At 35.7% G+C, this 23,333-nt stretch overlaps 1 protein-coding gene across 2 annotated transcripts in view; it reads right to left on the reverse strand.

The window, feature by feature from the left end:
• Positions 1 to 3,296: 3,296 nt before the first annotated feature.
• Positions 3,297 to 23,333, reverse strand: part of NKX2-1 (NK2 homeobox 1) — a 66,145-nt gene continuing 46,108 nt past the window's right edge. For both annotated transcript variants that reach the window (XM_072629743.1, XM_072629742.1), the window contains one exon: positions 3,297 to 5,651. The gene's annotated coding sequence lies outside the window, so the exon portion shown is untranslated. The remainder of the gene's footprint in view (positions 5,652 to 23,333) is intronic.

The raw sequence follows: 23,333 nt of genomic DNA on the forward strand, positions 1-23,333 counted from the left end.
AATTGACTTGAACTTTATATAGACCCAAATGTGTTTATGAATGATGATGAAGAAGAACTTTGTACCCTGACCACTAGTGGTGGAAATACTTGCTAGATATCTATGACAAGACTATTAGTTAAGGACCAAGAAGCAGTATTCTAAAGTGTTGCCTAGGGTATTTCTACCCAGAGACATTTCTGCCTATGGTATCATCATAACTGTTTGTACTTTTATAGCACTTTGAGGTTTACAAAATGCTTTCTCTATGTTATCCTATTTGATCCTCACAACAATCCTGTGAGACATGTGCTATTATTATTCACATTTTACTGATGAGGAAACTGAAGTTGAGTGTGGTTAAGGGGCTTACCCAGAGTCACAACAGCTAGCAAGGGTCTAAGTAGTACTTCCTGACCACAAGTTCAGCATCCTACCCTCTGTGCCACCTACCTGCCTATCCTAACACATGAGATATGTTAAACATATGTTTTATCTATATAATCAACAATGCCAATTTTCTGTTATATTTTTTTTTTTCAAAAATAGGGTGGGCTTGAGGGGAGTGTACAGTAGAAAAGAGAAGGATTTGGGTAGGTGAGAATAGCTCTTACCATGAGTTAGCTTGGTCATAGTAGGGTTTTGCTGATTTAAAAGCAGCAAGAGTTATTTGATGGAAAAGACATTCTGCTTGTCAATGGGACCTCTTTATTCACAATAAGCATAACAAATAATGAATCATGTAATAATGGTAAAAATTGACTTGGGGAAAGATTATTTATTTTTAAGTACTTTCAGATGTCAAGGAAAATTAGGAATAGTATGGATCACATTGCTCAGTTACTAAAATAAAAGAAAATCACCCATCATTTCAAAGATGAGTTTTTCTTGAACCAAGCAATTTCCTAAAGAAAGGAAAAAGGAAAACAAAAAAAATTCTGAAAAATTTCTAATAAGAATTAATAAACACAAATAGTTTGATTTAAAAAAAAAAAAAAGATGACCTAGAAATGTTTGGCCAAATTAAGAGAAGCATTTGTTCTGTGGAGATTGTTTTATTTTTGTCACATGATGCAGAAAGAAAAATCTTAAGTTTCTCCAAACCAGAGCAATATTTCTCTTAATGCATGTATAGGTATTTTTCTCCCTGTACTGTGACTTACAAAAATAAAATAAGCATTTCACAGCAAATACTTCCCTTTCTTTGACCAAAATGTTATCTTCTTTCTTAATAAAAAATGTTTGTGTTTCTTAATTCACTCTGCTAGGTTTTATTTCCAACACTGAATTGCTCCCTAAATTCTCAGTGACTAAGCATGTCCATTGCATGTTCTAAACCTGAAACTCACTCCATAGATTTCATAATTTCAGTTTCACCCAACTCATTCACTTTATAATTATTTGCAAAGATACTGATGTTGTCAAATGAAATATTTGAGGAGAACTAATCTACTTCAGACTAATAATATAAACTAGGAAAAAATGAAGGTGCATTCTGAAATGACTTAAAAACTTTAGATAAAAACCTAGTTTTCCAGTTGTATTTGCCTAAAAAAGAATATTGATAACCCCATGAAGATTGTGAAATTGTAATGATTTTGAAGCCCAAACTCTAAACACTGTAGTAGTCTCCAGAGGAAACCTGATTACATGGCACATTCATAAAAAACAGAGTGCCCTAATTGGAAGTCTCCCATCATCTGCACACTTGCTTCCCGGCATACATGAAATGATCAATGGAAAAGCAGGGTCAATCTAGGCAGACTGTGAGTGAAATTAAAATAATAAAATGTCTAAACATTTAACTGCAAATAGGAAATCTTTATACCCACCCACACCCTATTCTGTATGATAAAGTGAAGGCACAATTATTCATATACCTCAAGTAATTTGCAGGCTCCATACAAAATCTCATTTAAAATAAGAAATTGCTATTTCTGCACATTTATTCTACCAAATGCCAGCTAATTGCTGCAATGGCCATTATAAAGAATAATTTTCGCTTAGTAGAAAAAAAAGGAATGAAGAGAACATTTTCTGGTTTTGTTCCACTGCGAAGGCTCTATTCAGTCAATACTGAATGCACAGCATTTCCCTGCTACATTTATTATGCTGAGAGGTCAAGTATTACACAGCATCTTGTATTACGCTTTGCATGCTAAGTATTTCACTTCACAAATTGACCCTTCGGTGTACTTACTACATAATGCTTTAAAAACCCAGCTAAAATGCAGGACAATTAGCAATACTTTCACTACCAGTTAACAATGGGAACACCAATGTAGGTGATTGCATTTACAGTGTTGCTTTCTTCACAAAACATTTTTGACACATTAAGGTACTTTGGAATTGTGCAATACCAGTCCTCTCTTATGAATGGCTTTCCAGCATTTGCAGAGAGAAACAGTTACTGTATTTTAGAGCTTAATTGAAAAGAATTCAGCCACGGCCTATGAAGCACCAATTAGGATGATATTATATCATAAAATGCTGTAATATCCATTTTCAGACTTGTGCATCCGCCAATACAAAGTAGGGCACAATTAAAAAGGTATACAGTTTAAACTCTTGAAGCTGTTAAATTTAATTAGAAGTTCCGTATGAGAAAAAAAAAAGTAGAGAAGGGAAAAAAGCAGAGAAAGAGGAAGTTCTCTGTGAGGCTGGAAGACACACAGGCACTAGCTGCCTATTATGACCACATAAGCTGGTCCATCCACTTTAAAGCACCTTTTCGTTAGTTGTAACTGGGGATTGTTTGCTTTGTCCCCAGTGACAAGTTTCTAGGGTCAGATGAATATTCATGTAAAGCATGAAGTGCTGCTTTTCAGTAACTCTGATGTCTGCTGACATCTGTGAGGGATAGATTGAAAAACCTTGCATTTGGTGAGGAAAGAGAGAGTGTGGTATTGATGTTCTATAGCTCACACAGTTCAAACACAATTAAAAGGGAGTTAACTGCTTTGCTTCTCACTGAGGTAAGAAATAGATAATTGTGAAATAAAACAGACATAGCTAGATTGCTAGCAAGAATCCTTGTAGGTGTGGCTTCTATCATAATATTTAAATAATGGAACCTGCATGAACTTTTATACCAAGGTTCCTGTTTATAGGTAATTATTGGTGGTAATACAGTAGCAAGAACTAAGGCTTAGTGCAGAGCAGGTTGGACTGGTGGAGTGTTTCTTTTTATAAATCCTGCTGATATTGGTTTCAATTCACTTTAATATGTTCATAAGGTAGGACTTATTTTGAAGTCCACTGGGTAAATGAGGATAGCACACATTTAATTTGCATAGTACGTAGATTGTTCATATGTGTGGATATTTTTTTTTTTGTGGGGAGAAGGTACAGAACAAAAGACTAGCAACATCTTGGACCTAGAAACTTCTTTGACCAACTAAAAAGAGTAGAAAGATCTCTGATTAAAATAAGGATGGTATGTGTAGAAATGATCTCTGGCAAGTCAAGTTCCAATTCTAAAAGGATGAAATGAGAAAGTAAATGAAAATAGACATGAAAACCTTCCCTGTTTCTGGTTTGAAATGTAGCTGCCCTGAAGTCTCATGGCCAGACTTGTCTGGTTTCATTGTCCCATAGATTGATCTGAGGAAGAACTGGATGGCTACATGAGTCATCAGATATATGCAATATTTCAGTAATCCTGAACAAAGTATCATCTTTCTCTCTCTTCCAATCCAATGAGGGTACATTTCTCAAGTCTCTCTTCATGCCTCTAAAAGAGGAAATACATTGTATAAGATTCCAGAAAGTTCTCCAAACAACTTCTACATCCAGTTCAAGTCCTAAATAATTCAGAATAAATGTTAGCTGGGCTTAGTAATTGATGTACTAGCTTTGATTGGATCACAGATCATAGAACCATGGGCTCATAGATCCAAAGCTTAGAGGTATTCTAATCCAGCCTTATCTTATTCACCCCTCTTCTAATAGAAAAGACATTAGAGATGTTCTAATTCAACCCCTCCATTTTATGCAGAAAGATTCATCTTTGTGAGTCAAAATCTGGCCTCAGGCATGTACTAGCTGTGTGAATCTGGGCAAATCATTTAACCCTGTTTGCTTTCATTTCTTCATCTGTAAAATGAGTTGGAAGAAACAGCAAAACCACTCCAATATCTATGACAAATGGGATCACAAAAAGTCAAACAACACTGAAACGACTCAACGAGGACAACACCATATACATGAAGAAATTAGGGCTAAGAGTGCCACTATTATTAAGATGCACATCTGGGATTCAAAGTTTTCTATTCTACGTTCAGCATTCTATGATTTAATTTGTGAGTATTCTGTTTCCTCATCTGCAAAATGGGAATAATAGTAACACCTACCTCAAAGTATTGAGAGGGTCAAATGAGAAAATACATGAAAAATAATCTGCAAACTTTCAAGTGCTATAACAGTATTAGCAGTGCTGTTGAGGTTGTCTCTCACCACAACAATACATATCTCAACCTCCTCTATGCTTTGGTCTTTATGAGTTGTCATAACCAAAAAATAAACATGTTGTAGATTATACAGGATACCAGCATTATTTCATTGATTCAATTTATGGCATAAAACATATTTGCAACTACAAAACTTTGAATAGGTATATTGGTCATGATACCATCCCAGATAATGAGGACCCAAAAACATTTTCTCTTTTAGGAAATATGGAGCTGAATGATATCCCAACATTAGATAGTCTTTCCAGCTACTAGTTCCTCTCCCCAAATTTGTTTTTAATTTTTCTGTATATAGTGTATGAACATGTTATTTGCCACAACTGAAGGTAAAGTCTTTGAGAGGAGTTGTTTCATTTTTGTCTTCATATCTCTAGCATTCAGAACAGTGCCTGACGATGTTTATTGATTGATTTGATTGATCAATAAAAAGAATGGGTTTATAAAAATGTCAGTATTGCCCAAGGAAGAGTATGGAGGCTACACACTAAAATGTCTAGCCATTTCTCTCAATTTCTGTTTTTGATTTAGTTCTTCCTTTATAATTAAATAATGTAGCATCGGCTCATTCTCTTAAACTGCATTAGACTAGCAGATTATTTCCAGAGGAACAGTTGTCTCCCCTCAAAATTCTAGTGATAACAATGAATTTGGCATTTCTAATACTATTACAAGCCCCTGTCTGGTATGTCAATCCTCCAATTAACTTCAATTCACTTTTACAAGGGAATATTTACTGAGAAAATATAACAGGGGTCAAAGTTATGAAAATATTACCCCAAAATTGTCAGGTGGGGGAGCTCTCTATTTACTCCTTAGGGGAGCGGGTTCAAATCTATAGGACAAAGGTTATCAGGCATATTAAGAACACATTGGGCTTGAAGTATACATATAATGACTCTTGACTCTAGGGGTCCTTTTCTCTCTTTAAGCGGTCTCTTCCCAAGTCCAATCCAGGAGACTACATTGAAGAATGAAAAGTTGTTCGTTTGCTCAGTGGGGCTGGATTCTTTCTAGGAGAGGTATCTTGGCAGGCAGGTCAGTCCACTGCAAGGATGGGTCAAGCAAATCACTAAGCCGTTGTGCTGGCTCCTCATCAGACTTGGATACTGCTACCACCAAATCTAGTTGCAAGCTGGACCTTTGACGACTTTGCCGGATCTCCTCCTCTCACCTGTGGCCTGGGCACTCCCCTCTCAAAATATTCTAAGATCAAGAAAAATAAACACAAAAGAAACAAAATCTTATGAGTTCATAGTCGCATGGAAGGTGGGGAAGTGGGTAGGATTACTACTTTCCCTCCTCCTATCTGGTGACTTAGCAGCAGTTCTTTTCTCTCTTACTGCTAGAAAAGAAAAGATAAAAGGGCCAAAAGAGTGAAATTCAACCCTTTTGAATTCAAACTTAGTTCTGTCTCTGGGCCTCCTGAATCATCAGTCCTAGTCCCATTAGCCATCTAGAAGACTTTGTTATTATGTGGCATTAACCTCTTAATCAGTCATGACCAGAATTAGACTCATCAAGCCTTTATGGATTGTATTAGGAGTCAGAAAATATTGTGCATACTCATTATCTGGAAGGCCAAATTTGAGCATACTCCAAGGACTGGGCCTTCACTGGCCAGTGTCCCAATTATAATAGAAAAAAACAAGCTATTGTGAGGAAGGAGTCTAAAGAGAGAGAAGATTATTGTTCATTGTTCCTGTTTAAAATAACAATTCAGGAGTCTAATGGGTTAATTTTAAAAAGAGGTGTAATATAATTAATTAATAAGTTTGGTCTTGGAGGAAGGTAGGTGGTGGATATCTATCAGTGGATAGAGCTTGAAATCAGGAAGATTCGTCTTCATGAATTCAAATCCTGTCTCAGACACTGAGTGATGGTGGGACCCTGGGCAAGTCACTTAATTCTGCTTCCCTCAGTTCCTTGTCTATAAAATGATCTGGAGAGGGAAATGGCAAACCACTATGGTATATTTAGCAAGAAAATATACCAAAATGTGGTTACAAAGAGTTAGATGCAAGTGAAACAACTAAACAATGGCAACAAAAATTGTTCTTAAATTGCTTTGCTAATGATAAGTACTAAAATAAAGGAGTGACTCTTCCTCACTTGATGAGAATGCTTATTTTCAAGAGCATACAAACTAGCTCAAGAAAGCATGGAAATTTCAAAATAGAAAAAGTTTGTATGTGTATGTCTCATCTTTCCAAACTAGAACCTTTTATATCTGTGGTAATACTCTCCCTTTACTAGCCGCTATCCTTAGGTTCCCAGTAGTTTCTTATTCTGGTAACATGGACCAATAGAATTTTGCATTTAGAATAGACCTAAAAAAGGGAGCTTGATATTTTAAAGTACAAGAAACAATCCCACAAAAGGCAAGAAGTTTGTTCAATATCATACAATTAGTGATAAAGCCCAACTAGAATCCAGGTGGAATCCTGGGTTCCCAGATTCCATGAACCTTACACTCTTGATCTTCTTTCTACTAAATGATACAAATGGATTTTTTTAAATTAAAAAATGTATTCCCAATAAAAACATAAATCATCATCTTTAAACCTTTATTGAACTATGTAATATAGGATATGGGTTTAAATATTTCCTACATGCTATGCTCCACTTTCCACACACACACACACTGTTGCTTTGGATTTAATATCATAGCAGACTTTCGAGTGTGGTGGTGGGGGAATCTTCTCCACCCCAATTAATAACAGAAGATCTAGACATCTTGATGTCAATTAAATTAAATAAAAAAGAAATCGATCAAAAATAAACGAAGTCTAAAACATAAATTTTAGGGGCAGCTGGGTAGCACAGTGGATAGAGCACCAGCCCTGCAGTCAGGAGGACCTGAATTCATATCTGACCTGACACTTACCAGCTGTACAGCCCTGGGCAAGTCAAAACTCCTATTACATCAAAAAAAAGAAACCTGGTATATAAAATTAAAGGAAAAACAGGTAACTATAAAAATATTTATAGAAAATTTCTCTGAGAAAGGTCTCATATCCAAGATATACAAGGAACTGTTTCAGATATATAAGAATGACAGCCATTTTTGATAGAGGCAATTTTCAAAGGAAGAAATCCTTGGATTTCTAATACCTTGGTATTAGAAGCAATGTGAAAAAATGTTCTAAGTCAGTAATAGAGAAACGTAAATTAAAGGAACTCTGAGGTTCGACTTCATACTCATTACCTTGGCAGATGTCAAAAAAGGAAAATAACAGTTGTTGGAGAAGTTGTAGGAAAACACGCACATTCATACACTTGGTAAAAATTGTTCCATCCATTCCGGAAAGCAATTTAAAACTATGTCTAAAAGATCATTAAACTAGGCTTACCCCTTGACCCAATTAGGCCTTCACCCAAAGAGATCCAATAAAGAGTAAAAGATACATATGTAAAATACATATTTTCGGTAGCTTTTTTGTAGAAGCAAAGAACTGGAAACTAGTGGGGTATCCATCAATTGAAGAATGGCCAAACAAATCATTGTATATGAATATAACAAAATTGTACTATATGAAATGACAAAAGAAATGGTTTCAGAGAAACCTTGGAAGACTTGTGTGAACTGATTCAGAGTGAAATTGAGCAGAATCATATGAAAATTTATAGAATAACAGTAAAATTGTAAAGGCAAATAACTTTTGAATACCTAAGAATTTTGATCAACACAATGATCAACCACAATTCCAGGGATGATGCAAGCTACCCCTGCTGACAGTGGTGATAGACTAAAGATGCCTTCTGAGAAATACATTTTGGGCAAGGTCAATATGGGATTTTTTTTTTTTACTTAACTAAGCATATTTGTTTATTTTTATTTTTTCAAGGTGTTGTTGTTGCTTTTTTCACCATTGGAGAAAAGGCAAATGAGAGAAAATGTGTTGTTGCTTAGCCTTTTCAGACATGTCCAACTCTTTGTGACCCCCTTGGGTTTTTCCTGATAAAGATACTGCAATGATTTGCCATTTCCTTCTCCAGTTCATTTTACAAGAGAGGAAACGGAGGCAAAAATGGTTAAAGGACTTGCCCAGGGTTCCACAGCTACTAAGTATCTGAGGCCAGATTTGAACTCAGGTCTTCCTGACTCCGAGCCTGACATTGTTAGTTGAAAAAATCTGCAATAAAATAAAAATTACATGCTTTTAAAAAAATGCACAGAAGTGGGGAAAGGAACACACATTTATTAAGTGCCTACAAAATACCAGGCACTGTGTTAAGCATTTTACAATTATCTCACTTGATAGGAAGGAGAACAGAAGAAAGGTACAAAAATAATCACAGTGGAGAAGAATAACTTTGAAAATTAGATGTTGAATTTATTACATATTTTAAAAGAAAAGAAAGCTATATATATAATAGAGAATTGTAGTTTAATGGAAACAGTTGCTTTATTTGGTGTTTAAGTTCAAAGTAAAAAAAAAGAAGAAAAAAATTAAAGACAACTATCTTTCCTTACCATCTGCCTTCATACTAAGAGATTTGAACACACATATTGATATTTCCTCAAATATCCTAACCTCCTCAAACTACTCATACCACCTGACCTATTCCTTTCTCCCCCCTCCTTGATCACACACAAAGGTAACCATGTTCTTGATCTTCCCATCACCCACAAATGCACCACTTCTATGTATATGAACTTCTATGTATATGAATTCCCTTATCTGTTCTTAATCTATTCCCATATCAGATCTCCCTTAGATTTGCAACTTCAGATTCAGTTCTTCATCCTCACTGTAACCTCCAGTCCTGAAATTCTTTCCCAGGTCATTACACCTGTATTAGCTATACTTTCTTCCTTTCTCCATCTTGACTCTTTAGTAAGTCGGCTTAATTCTACATTGTCCTCTTTTCTTGAATTTCTTGGCCCCTTCTTATATCACTTATCTTGCCCTACCCAAACCTCAGCCTTGGATTATTCCCACTATCCATTAACTTTACTCCTACACAAATGAAGCTGAATAAAACTCAGAAAAATCATAAAATCTGATAATACTACAAATTTATGCAACATAACATCAACTGGACTCTCACTATGACAAGGGAATCTTTCCAAACCTCCTTAATTAATTCACTATACTTAGCATAAAGATTCTTCCAAATCTTTGCACACATTTTCAAATACCCTGTTTCCCCTGACCCTTCTCTGCTGAGAAACCTAACTCTATTCATTTCAAAAATTGAGGCCTCTCCTTACTTCTTCCTCATTTCATATCATCCATATTCCTTCTGTCACTATATCCTCCTTCACCCCAGTCTCATGTGAAGAGATGACCCTTCCCTTACTAAGCAAACTTCTCTACATATGTGCGTAACTTGCTCCATTCTTCTCCAACAGACTGCCCATTCCATAATCCCTGACTTCTCCCTTATCTCCGGTCTCTCCCTGTCTTTTGGCCACTTCCCTACTGCCTAAAAACATGCACATCTCTTTTCTATGTACACACACACACACACATACACATACACACACACACAAATTCACTTAATCCATTTGCGCTAGCTAACATCTTTCAACTCAGTAAAAATGTTGTGCTTTGTCAACAAGCTTCAAGTGACATCTTTGGCTCCATATAAAATTAGCAAGCTAGTTTAAAGTTGGTAGGAAAAGAAGCCAGAGGTTAAAAGACCTTGAGGAATTATAGACTTCACCAGAGCAGCAGATAAAATTTGAACAAAGATTCAGAATTCTATAAGGCCATTGAGCCTCAGTGCTCCATAGGGACCAACGCTTGTAGGGAACTGCTTGAGGATTCCATGACGGGAGAATATTTCCAGTAACCAGGAGTTGGGAGTTACCCCGTATCACACACAATCTCTACATATGTGCTGTATTTTAGTATAATTTCAAATCCACTCTCCCCTTGTGTGTAGAAGGGGAGAGTAGTCTTTGGTTTGGGAAAACTGGTTGTGTAACAATTATCTGTTATACCTGCTTAGTAAATAATCTTCCCAAGTGTTAATTTAGTCTGGATGTCAAATCCAGTTAAACATTTTAACTGTGGACTTCTAGAAAGGATAGCTGCCTGTACTGGAGGCAGAACACTCACTGCCAAATACCTACTCCACCAAAACTCAGAAGTTTGCACCAGGTCAAACAGTGATCAATAAATCTAATGAGAAATTGGAGTTAGTGAATTCTTCTACTCCAAAAGTTCACAGGAGATTCCCCCAGAAACCTGAGTGCAATAGGAAAGGAAACAAACCAGCAAAGCCAGAGATAGTATAAGTCTCCTTAAGGGCCCAGAGACAGCCCAGAGACCATATGAATCCTGTAAGCTTTCATGTCTGAAAGGCAGAAAGAGTGGAGGGATTCCTTGAGAAAGACACAAGATAGTCAGTTGATCAGGAAACACACTGAAGCACCAGAAAGCTACAGCTGCAATAGGCAACAGTCAGTGTGGTACCACAACACTGACAGTTGGGTGGCACAGGCCTAGGGGCTCAGAAGCCCCTGAGGCCCTGCCTTGAGATAGCAGAGAGGGCCTGAAGATTCCTCAGAGTTCTATGGGATTCTAGCCCTGGTAGGTAGAGGATAGTATAGAAACTTAGGAGACCCCCAGGAAAGTGCAGAAAGGGTAACAACTCCACCCAAAAAGAAGGCATGGATCCTGACCCTGGCACAAGTACCACAACAACTGTAAGCTGAGATGCAAAGAAAAAATATTGCTTTTCTGTAAAGACTACATGAATACCTAGAAGAAAGGAAACAAAAGATTTTAGAAAAAGAAATAAAATTTATGAAGGAAGGAATGGCTAAGAGAATAAGTAGCTTAGAAAAGAAAATGGTAAGCATCACTCAAGAAGTGAACTAGAAATGAAAACTATAATTGCCTAAATAGAAATCAAGGACTCTACAAGAGAAAAAGAAATATTAGAACAAAATCAAAAGATCCAAAAAATAGAAGAAAATTTAAGATCTCTAAATCAAAAACAACTGACCTGGAAAACATCAAGGAGGAATAACTTAATAATTATTTGGTCCCTCGAAAACCATGATAAAAAAAAAGCCTAGACACTAAATTTCAATAAATCATAAATGACAAGTGCCTAGATGCATTAGAAGCAGTCAAAGCAAAGATAGAAATAATCTACCCATCACCCCCAAAAGGAGCCCCATAAGCAAAAATACTAGGAATATCAAAGCCAAATTACAGAGCACCTAGATCAAAGGAAAAATAAAATACTACAAACTGCCAAAAAGTAGTTTAAGTACCAAGGAATGACCTACCAGTAAAATGGGATGAGATAAAGTAGATATTGGGGCAGCAAGGTGGCGGATTGGATAAAGTTCCAGGCTGAGAATGAACAAGACTCATGTTCTTGAGTTTAAATCTCGCCTCAGACTTATTAGCTATGCGACCCTGGGCAAGTCACTCTTGTTTGCCTCGATTTTCTCATTTGTAAAAAGAAAGTGAAGAAAGAAATGGCAAACCATTTCAGTATCTTTACCAAAAAAATTCCAAATAGAGTTATGTAGACATGACTGAAAAATGACTTAACAACAAATACAAAGGAAATATTGGAATGCAATATTCCAAAAAGCTAACATCCTGAAAAGCTGAGTATAATTTCACAGAAGAAAAAATGTAGCTTGAACAGAGTAGAAGACTGTCACACATTTCTGATGAAAATAATCTATGTAGTAACTTTTAAGTATCAACACAAGAGTCCATAAAAACCCAGGGAGATAAATTTTTTGGAAGATTTGGAAAGAACTGTATGATAATACAGTACTAGTAATTTAATGGGGGAGAAGAAAAACATTTTGAACCTGTCAGAACCTTAATATTTTCAAAGGGTATTCAAAGAGTTAAAAAAAAGAAACAAGTGATACATTGATACTGTTCTAAGAATTTAAAAAGAGGAAAGAGAAGGAAAATCTATTTAGGGATCAGGCTTTTGAGTGATCTTTGCACTTCAAGCCTGAGTAAAATAGGGTGACTTAGTCTTTTAAAACAAGATAGATAGATAGATAGATAGATAGATAGATAGATAGATAGATAGATAGATAGATAGATAGACAGATAGATAGATAGACAGATAGATAAAAGATTACACTCAAAGAATGGGTTGGAAGGGGTGGGAATCAGATGAACAAAATTCTTATCTGAAATGGACATGTGATTTTCTTCTCTCCACTTAAGCATTTCATTTATTTCATTATTTTTCAAAAATAGTTGATTTTCATATTCAACTTAATTTTATTAAAAAACACTGCAATTTTCAGGATTTCTATTTTTCTGTTTAGTTGGATTCTTTTGGAGTTTTCTAGATTTTTCAGTTTCATTCATAATTTACTTATCTGCTCTTTTCTCAGTAGAATGTTTATCGACATAAATTTTCTTCTTATGACAATTTTGTCTTTATCCCAAAAGTTTGTCACATTATTGTCATTGCTTTTATGAAATTACTTTTTCCTATAGCTAGTCCATTAATCCAATTCTTTAGGATTAAATTATTTAATTTCTAAAGAAGTTTAAATCCTTTTTCAAAAAAAAGTCTTTTACTACAATTTTTATCACTATGATCAATAAAGATTGTGTCTAATATTTCCACTTTTATACATTTGTTTACAAAGTTTTTTTCTACACAAGCACATAATCCATTCTTAATAAGTGCTTCTTTGTTTTCCCATTGTAGCACCAATGAGATATTCACGGCACCTATGGCAGCCATGAATATGCCAGTGCAATTATGAATTGCGAAATACAACAGACTCTTTGCATGGAAGACTGAACCAAAACATTTATTCAGGAACCAGAAAGCTGAATCCCAACACCACAGCAACAAAGAAATCCATATGCAATAACAACGCAGAAGTCATTACCATCCCCAAGCCTTCCCTCTTTTAGGCTTCCCACAAACCAGCTCCCTTAAACAAAATCACAGACAAACTCTCTCACTTACACTAGCTTCTGCCTTTTCCAGCTCAGATTGCTCTCTGACTGATTCCCTCTCAGCTCCAGCTCTGCCTCTTCCTGTCCCATGCAAATTGACTCGTGACTCAGGCTTCCATGTGACTTAAGCAGGTCACATGGGCCTATTAATAGATAGGAAAGATCTTCCCTTTAAGAAGCAAAATTACATTAACAATAAGCACAAATGCATTAACAATGCATTCAGCCCCAAGACCTTTCTTCTCCATTACATAGGTCAATGGGACAATTGGTGTCAACAGAACTTTAACAGGAATAACAGAAAATAAGCATTTAAAACAATATCTTAGGCAACTAGTGTCAACAGAACTTTAGAACAATATAACAGTGATCACACAAAATAAGCACATAAAACAATATCTTAGGGTGGGACTTGAGCACAAGAATCTCATGATTCCTGCCTTGAATGAATGGGGGCAAAAATCTTGGGGTAATGGTCAAAGGTCTCCTCTTCCACAGCTACTTTTCCTGCTGAGATTGGATGTAGAGCTGTCCCTGCCTCAAGAGGTCCTATTGAGGGGTCAGTTCTTTATTTGACATCCAGAGCTTGGTTGATGCCAGGTCCAGGGATGACACATCACAGTTGTAGACAGGAAGTGACATCAGGCTTAAGCCATCAGGCATCTATACAGGTAGAGCGTACTAAGCCTGCAAAAAACAAATCTGACCAACAAAGTGAATAGAGAAAAAGCCAAAAAAGAAACAAGGAGACAATAACCAGAAGCAGGGTAGATACATAGTCATCCATGCTTCTGCCTGAGAAGCCTCCAAAGCATCCTTCCTTCTGTTACTTTTTTCCTTCTTTTTATAAGCTAAACTAACAAGTTTTTTTCTTCTACCACATGAGATTTTCTAGCTTGCTTTTCTAAAGGAGAGTTTGAACACTGCATAAAAAGCTTCTCATGCAAACCAGTCAACTCCCTTTCCATCTGAGTTTTCTCTTCCAGCAGTTTGTCTCTGTTTTTACACATAAGGCAATAATTTGTTAGCAAGACCCAGCCTCTCCTATATACCCCTGCCAGTTCTTTCCCTAGTTCCATTGGTATTCCTTTCAAATATCTTTCTAGATCTCTGGGTCCTCCCTTCTGTAGCCTCAGTTCCCAGATTTCACAGGGCCCTGTGCTTTTAGCTCGATCTCTTGCTAAAAAATAAGACAAATTCTCCCATTCTGTGATATCTGTTCCTTCCTCTAAATCCTTTCTGCCTCCAAGTAGAAGGTTGATAGTTCATGATCCAATCCCCATTGCCATTTGAAGCATCAATAAGATATTCACAGCACTTAAGGCAGTCATGAATATACCAGTGCAATTCTGAGTTGCAAAATTCAACAGACTCTCCAAGAGGAAGACGGAACCAAAACGTTTATTCAGAAACCAGAAAGCTAAATCCCAACACCAGAAAGCCAAATCAATCACAGCAACAAAGAAATCCAATTCAGAGAGTACTACCATCCCCAAGCCATCCTTCTGTTAGGATTCCCACAAACCAACTCCCTTAAACAAAATTACAAATAAGGTCCCTTAAACCAAATCACAAACAAGCTCTCCCACTCACACTAGTTGCAGCTTTTCCCAGCTCTGATTGCTCTCTGACTAACTTCCTCTCAACTCTCCTCTAGCTCCACCACTTCCTGTTCCACCCTTCCTGTTCCATGTGATTTGATTCATATGACTCAGACTTCCATGTGACTTAAGCAGGTTACAAAGGCCTATTAATGGATGGAAAAGACCTTCCCTTTAAGAAGCATAATTACGTTAACAATAAGCAAAAATGCGTTATCAATACACCAAAGAATTTTCTGCTTTTATTTATATTTTTAGCACTTAGTAGAGTGACTGGATCATAGTAAGTGCTTAATAAATACTGTCAAATGACTAACTGAATCATATATAATTTCTCTAATGTTCTGTTCTGGAGTTTAACTTGTTTTTTGTTTATCCTTTTTTAAGATTCATGAATGGAACACATGGTAGTCCTCAGCAATTTTAGCTTTACTATATGTTTCTCCCTGATGAATTTTTACTTTAAATAAGCTTAGATGATATGCCTTTCAGTTCACTTATGAAAATATTGATTTTGCTTCTTTCTCTATAGCACTCTAAGCATAATGTAATTTTCCTCTATCAATTTCAACTGTCTATTTTCATTGTCAGCTTCACTGAGGCCCTGCTTTTATTTTTAGTTTACTTGAAGCACAATAAATGCTGCTCCAGAACCCTCATTTTAACTTCTTATAACTCCTGCTGTTTCAAATATGTTTCTTATAAAACATAGGACTTATTTCATTAGGTATTATTTTCTAATCTCATTTGCTACCTTCTTCTGCTTCATGGGTGAGTTAATCCCATTCATGTTCATAGGGATTATGTTTTAATTAATTGTATTTTTCCCTATATCATAGCTTTTTATTTTAATGTTAAATTTTATGTTAAATTTATGTTTAAATTATGTTATGTTAAATTTAATGTTAAATTTTAATGTTTTAATTAATTGTATTTTTCCCTATATCATAGCTTCTTTTTAGCCCCATCTCACCTTTCCACAAAGAAGAAGATAGGACAATGGACAAAGTGTGATCAAAACAGATAATCTATAATTAAAGAAAACTGCTTCCCTCTCCCTCTTTGCCTTACCTAGATCTCAGTCTACACTTCCTTTTTTCTCCTTTCAACTTACCTTTATGATATGCTCCCCAGTTTAGGTTTGTTTTGCTTAAGAATATGCCTTCCCTGATTCTGCCCTCCTTTTTAAATCTTATTTTTCTTGTTCTTTGTCTTTGCTGAACTTAATATATTACTACACCAAACACTGTGTGACTACATTCTATACATTTCTTTATCCAGTTTAGATGAGAATGGCATTTATGAAAGGTCTCTATTTTTGCATTCTTCTCAAGCCCCCTATTTATTTTTCTATTTAATATATTTTCCCCAATTAAAGTAATATTTTAATTGTTAAAACAATTTTTAACATTTGTTTTCTTTTAGTTTTGAGTTCCAAATTCTATCACTCCTTCCTTCTTTCTCCTCTCCCCTCCCTGAGAAGGTAGGAAATCAGATATAGGCTAAACATATGCAATCATGCAATACATTTTCATATTAGTCATTTTGTATGAAAAGACTCAAATAAAAGAAAAAGAGTGAAAGATAGAAAAGTGAACAATAGCATGTCTTAGTCTGTATTAAAGCAGTATCAGTTCTTTCTTTGGAGATGGCTATAATGCTTCATCATTAGTCATTCAGGATTGCCTTGTATCATCATATTACTGAGAATAGCTAAGTCTTTCACAGTTCTTCATCAAACAATTTTTCTGTTACCATGTACAGCATTCTCCTCATTCTGCACCAATTCATGTAAGTCTTTCCATGTTTTTCTGAAATCATCCAGCGTGTCGTTTCTTGTAGCAAGATAATATCCCATCACAATTATATGCCACAACTTGTTCAGTTATCTCTCAGTTGATGGGTGTTCCTTCAATTTCCAATTCTTAACCAACATAAAAAGTGCTTCTATAAACATTTTTGTACAAATGAGTACTTTTCCCTTTTTTATGTCTTGGGGATGTAGATTTTGCTAGATCAAAGAATGTGCACAATTGTATAATCCTTTGGGCATAGTTCCATATTAATCTCTAGAATGGTTAGGTCAATCCACCACTCCACCCACAAGGCATTAGTGTGCCAGTGTCCCACATCCCCTCCAACGTTGATCATTTTCCTTTTTTGTCATATTATAACATTGAATAAATGTTAGGTGGTACCTCAGAGTTGTTTTAATGTGCTTATCTCTAATCAAAAGTGATTTAGAGAATTTTTTTCAAATGACCATAGATATCTTGATTTATTTGTCTGAATGCTGCCTGTTTGTATTCTTTGGCCATATATGTTCATTGGGGAATGATGTGTATTCTGATCAATTTGACTCAATTCTCTATGTATTTGAGAAATGAGGCCCTTAACAGAGACACTTGCTGTAAAAATTGCTTCCCAGTTTTCTATTTTCCTTCTAATCTTGATTACATTGATTTTATTTGTGCAAAACTTGTTTTAAATTTTATATAATCAAATTTATCTATTTTACATTTTGTAATGCTCTTTGTATTTTCTTTGATCCTAAAGTCTTTCCTTCTCCATACATCTGACAAATAAACTATACCATGCTCTCCTAATTTTCTTATGGTATCTCTCTTTACGTGCAAATAGTGTACCAATTTTGAACTTATCTTGGTATACGGTGTGAGATGTTTGTCTAAAGCTAGTTTCTGCCATACTTTTTCACCCCAGTTTTCCTGGCAGTTTTTTTCATCAAATAATGAGTTTTTGTTCCAAAAGCTTAGATCCTTGGGCTTATTATATATTAGATAACTATGGTCATTTTTACATAATATGTGACTAATCCATTCCACTGATGCACCAGGCTATTTCTTAGTCACTGCCAGATTATTTTGATAACTACCATCAAATATCCTAATTGTAAGAAATAGGGTTTCCCGCATTTCCTACTTTCTTCTCTAGTAGACTCTTTTTCTTTCTTTATTCTTTCCTTCTTAAAACCATCAAAATGTAACAAAGCCCATTCCAAATCACACTATCTATCTCATTTAATTCCCTACCTGACCTTTGAAGTCATTAAGATTCTGAAGGCACAATTATTTCCTCCCTGCTTATTAAAATGTAGGTCCTTCATTATCATTTATCCCCTTCAGATTTCTCTGACGCATTTACCTTTCTATATTTCTCTTAATTCCTGCATTTGCATTAAAAGTTTCTATTCTGCTTTTGTCTTTTCATTAGGAATGTTTGAAAGTTCTCTATTTCACCCAAGAACGTTCTTTTTCCCTGTAGGATTATAGCCAGCCTTTCAGGACAAGTTGAGTGTAAATTTTTCCATTTTACATTTTTTGTAATTTGATATTCCATAATTTTCTCTCCTTTATGGAAGTAGCTTCCATTGTGTGGTGCTTAGTACAGTACTTGAACTTTTTCCATATTCTTACAGTACTTTTTTTTTAAGTTCTGAATTTTTGTTGTGACACTTTTTGTACTTTTCATTTTTGGGGTTAAGAAGGTGACTCTCATATTCCATCTGTTTTCATTTTGCACCTTGATTCTAATATGGGCTGCTTTAATTCATGGTTTCATGAAATACGATATCTAGGTGTTTTTTTGGCCATGGATTTTAGAGAGTCCAATGATTCTTAAATTATCTCTCCTTAAACAATTTTCTAAGTTAGTTATTTTTGATACCTGACATTGTCTTCTATTTTTTCAGTCTTCTCATATTGTTCTCATATTTTGCTGTGCTGCTGTTGTTGTTATCTGATGGAATCACTGAGTTTTATTTGATCTAATCTCATTTTCAGACATTGATTCCTGGGTAAAGTTTTCTACCTTTTATTCTAATCTATTTCTTTTCATTCCATTTTTTTTCCTTTCAAGCTCTTTATTTGATTTTTATGTTTTGCTTACTCTCTTCCAGGTACTCTTATGGACAAGGTCCCATTTTTGTCTCTCTGAGGTTCTGCTTAGAATCTCATCTAGGTTTTTCTCTTGGATGATTCTTAATGCATACTATTTCTTCATGCTTTATGCATATCTTGCCTCAGTTCCTGATTCTAGACCATGTGTCAGTGTCCTACATCTTGGACAGAGGTGATTTGGCTGTTTGATATTGACTTTTCTTTATGTTTTTCCAACCAATAGCTTCTATTTCCCTTGATTTGTCTAGATTTAGAATTCTGGAAATCTTCAATGATCCGGATCAAAAGTTTGCAACTGGCTATCCTTGATCAGGGCATTGCCATGAACATCCACTCCTTCATCAGGCTTATTTGATCAAGGTATTTGGTGGTCTTCAGTCTCACTGAAGTTTTCTTGGTCAGGCCACAGCAACTTCTGTTCCATCTAAGGTTTCCATTATTGGGCTTTTGTCATTTCTTTCCTTTCTGGAGCTTACCTAGAAAACATTCTGAATGATATTCTGTCCTCTTCTCTAACTCCCAAGAATTTTGAAAATGAAGACACTGGTTGGTCTCCTGTATATATTTGGGTTTCCTTTATTAAAGCAATATCCTTATTTGACCTTGAACATCCCTCCCTCACTCAAATCAGTTTCCTCTCCTATTCTGCCCTTTGGTATTCTGCCCAGGGGAAAGTGAACTCCATGGCCAAAAGCTGCCTTTTTTCCACTGGGTTTACTGGCTACAATTCTTCTTCAAGGATCAAGCTTTTAACCCAATTCACTCTGGAGCTTATAGACTGGACAAAAAGTCTCCACCCACCTAGCATAGAGTGGATGTAATAACTAAATAGCAGTTGTTTCATTTTTACCCAAGAACCCTGAGGGTTTTCCCCTCCTGGTTTGATTTTTTATTTTAATTAAAGGGGCCATCCCTTGAGTAACTTAAAGAATGGGTGTATCTCATTCAAAGTAAGATTGTGCTAAGATCTAAGCCTGAAAGGGCCAGGGTCTGACATTTCCTTCTGGGCCACTTCAGATCATCCTGATGAATATCATGCCACTGGACCCAGATGGCTCAGGAGAAGAAAGTGAGGTTGGTGACTGTGCACAGCCCTCTCTCACTCAAATCAAAGTCAACTGCCAGTCATGTTATCATCTTGATGTCATGGTCCTCTTTGAGAATGAAAGACAAACACAACAATTCTTTCTTGAGCATCCCTAGTTGACCTCATTGTCACTTTATCCTCCACTGGGGCTTCCCCTATCAGGGTACTTTACTGGACAGCAAATGTATTTACCTGCACTTCTGCTGGTGTCTCTGCCAGGAACCTTCTTATAGAGTATAAAATTTCCAAATACCTTTTTGTGTAGCTTTAGGTCTGATGGAACAGTTTATTTCATTTTTCTTCTAATTTTTTGTTAATTGCTCAATCTGATTGCTTTTTCTAGGTCATTGTTGGAGTAATAAAGAAGAGTTAAACTAGTGTGTAACCCTTCACATGGTCATCTTAACCAAAATTTATTTTGACAAAATCTGTATTTTGTCATATAGGACTTCAATTCTTTTAACAATAATGTCTGCACAATGTAAAATGTTAGTTATGAAGCACACCTAGTTGTAGTATGTTTGTGTAATAGCAAGCACCCTGACTTATCCAGGATGGCTTACTAGCACAGGTTCTTAGATCTGTCTTTCTAAAATGAAAGCAACTTTTGAGAGATCAACAATCTTCTTTAATCACATATACCAACAGAGAAAATATAGAGAAATAAAGACCAACGGGGCTTGCAAGTATCTGAACAGAAGCAAGACATACATCGCAGATCAGCGGACAGATCCAACTATCTAACCATTACATACGTGCATAGTTACCAAAGAGAGAAGCACCAACGTCTCAGTTTTCAAAGCTGAAGGGCTCCTTAATGGCTACCCAGAGTTTCATCTTGCACACAAACTTTTTTCCAAACAGTAATCCCCAAAGCAAAACTTCACCTCAGAGTATATGTACAATTTTCAGACCCAGAGGGCATCATGACCCTCTTGACCCAGTACCTCATTAACAATTAACAAAAGATGTGAGTCTTCCTACAAAATAAGCCTGCTCTTACAGGGCTCTACCTGAGGCCTATTAATGGGCAAGGAAGATCTTTAACTCCCATTATTACAGTTGGTTATCATAATTTCAAAAGCTAGGGAAGTGATCGCTCTCAAAGGACATAATCCTTTGTTCATTCCCAATTTATAGTACTATAATGAATAGACTTAATAAGCACTTTTTATGAATTTTAATGAATATCTATTAACTACTATATAGCATTACTTCCATGCCACTAAAAAGGCAACGACAAAATGATATTTATTCAATAAACTACCATAAGGAGGTGGGCCCCAAGTGATGAAGTAGGGTGTTGGAATTTGTCTGCTTCTGTTGTCTCCCAGAGCTGTTATATGCTTGAGTAGCAGGAAGAAGGGAAGTTTTGCAGTTGAGGTACTCAGCAGTAGGGCTTTTTTGACCACAGTGCCTCTTCATTTGAGTATAAATTGAGACTTAGTAGCTCTCGCTGATATAAAGAAAAAGTCTTACTTCTGTGTCTCTTTTGGCAAATTCTTACCTTTGACCTTGAAGGTGTTTACAAGCACTGGTTGATCAGTGTCTGAGTTCATGAATAATCTTTCAGAACCTATGATTTGCTTTGGAGGCAACTTGACCTTTGAGCATATTCAATCTGCTCATCGGTCTTAGCCACAAAGGCAGCTATTTATTATATCAATGGAAGACCTGTCTAATAATTTCAGTGTGATCATGTAATGTCAGCACCTGTCCAGTGGTAATGATTTTCCCTAAGAATAATTTTGGAAGAAGATCCTATTATTTTGTAGCAAACTTCTTGTAAAATTTATAAAGGGTGACATGGTTAAACTAAGAAGTTACTGGTAATTCTTACCTACTTCAAAGAAAAACTACTTACACTGAATACAAAAGTGAAGAGGTTCACAACATATTACACTGAAGACAAATAGTTCTGCTATGGATCTCCCAAAATGGGGGTTGCATTAACACTTTCAGTATAAAATGAAAAATAAATATATACAATCTCACCCAGGGGTTCATCATTTAGACTCATTTCTACAGATAGAAATTCTCAAGTCATCAGGACCCTCAGATAATGGATTGGATCACAGAAGTCATTACTTTGGGTCAATAAAAAGAACACTTATAATGCTAAGGAAACAACTATGTGCCATCCTGTATACTGAGTGTTATATGAAAACCAGAGAAAATAAATTCTTATCCTAAAACAGTTAACGAAACAAAACAAAGGAATGAAGCAATTTGAGAACATTATAAGGCAATATGTTCACAAGTACAATAATACAAAAAAAAAATTGAGTAGACAGGTGCTGAAAGGACCCAGAATTAAATGAATAATGTGGGTAGAAAAGGGACTTGGGACAATTAAGATAGAGTGACAAAAAAAGAAATATAGCCCCCAAATTCTGACCTTCCCCTGTCTATAAGTTAAGCCTTTTATCTCAGATCACCCACATTTCACACCCTTAATACCTATCTTCCAATTTTCTTGTTTTTTCAAACTACCACTTTTGCCAGTTTTTTGGCTTTCTGGACATACTCCAAACCCTTTTCATAGGATCATGAAATGTCAACGCTGAAAGAGCCCTTATGGATTATCTAGTTTTCCTGTTCCAAGTGTTGGTTCCTTATAATGGTTATAACCTAATCATGACCCAGGTACCCACAGCAGCTGTGCAGGCAAATTCTTCCACCCTGACGACTTCAGATTACTCTTCTCCCAAGGTCATCTCATAGCTATGAGAGGCCCCCTGACTAGGCAGGCTCTGATTTTCAGGACAGTGGCCATTGAGTAAGACCTGTCATTTCCCATTTTTGCAGTGAAAAAGAGAGAATAGCACAAGATAAGCAGATATGGATAACACAATAGTATGACAGATCTCCTAACATTAGCTTTTTTCTAAAACTCATCCCTCTTTCAAACTTTCTTATTCCCAGAGATGACACCACAATCTTTAGAGTCTTCAATCTCTTCACTACCTTTGACACCTAACTTCATCTGAAATTACTCTCTTCAAAGTTATTAATAAGGTTTTATTTTCTCAATCGGATGTCTTTATTAATCATCATCCTTCTTTACCTCTGTAGCATTTCATGTTGTTCACTACCATTTCCATCTGTATAATTTGATATTTTCTCTGTGTATGCTAAAAATAATGCCAGCTATAACAATTTTCCTATCTGCACATCTTAAAAAGACTAAGAAGCAGAATTTTCCAATCTATTTCAAAATCATCAGAATAAGAGTTCCAGTGTGTTTTGAATCTATTTGTTAAAAAGAAAAATAACTGTTTAGAATAATTGACATAAGGAAAAATATAAATTAACTAGATAAATTTCAATTTAATTAAAAAATAGATTGAAAAATGAATATC

Source organism: Notamacropus eugenii, chromosome 1, assembly GCF_028372415.1.
Source record: "Notamacropus eugenii isolate mMacEug1 chromosome 1, mMacEug1.pri_v2, whole genome shotgun sequence".
In the NCBI taxonomy this organism is placed as follows: domain Eukaryota; kingdom Metazoa; phylum Chordata; class Mammalia; order Diprotodontia; family Macropodidae; genus Notamacropus; species Notamacropus eugenii.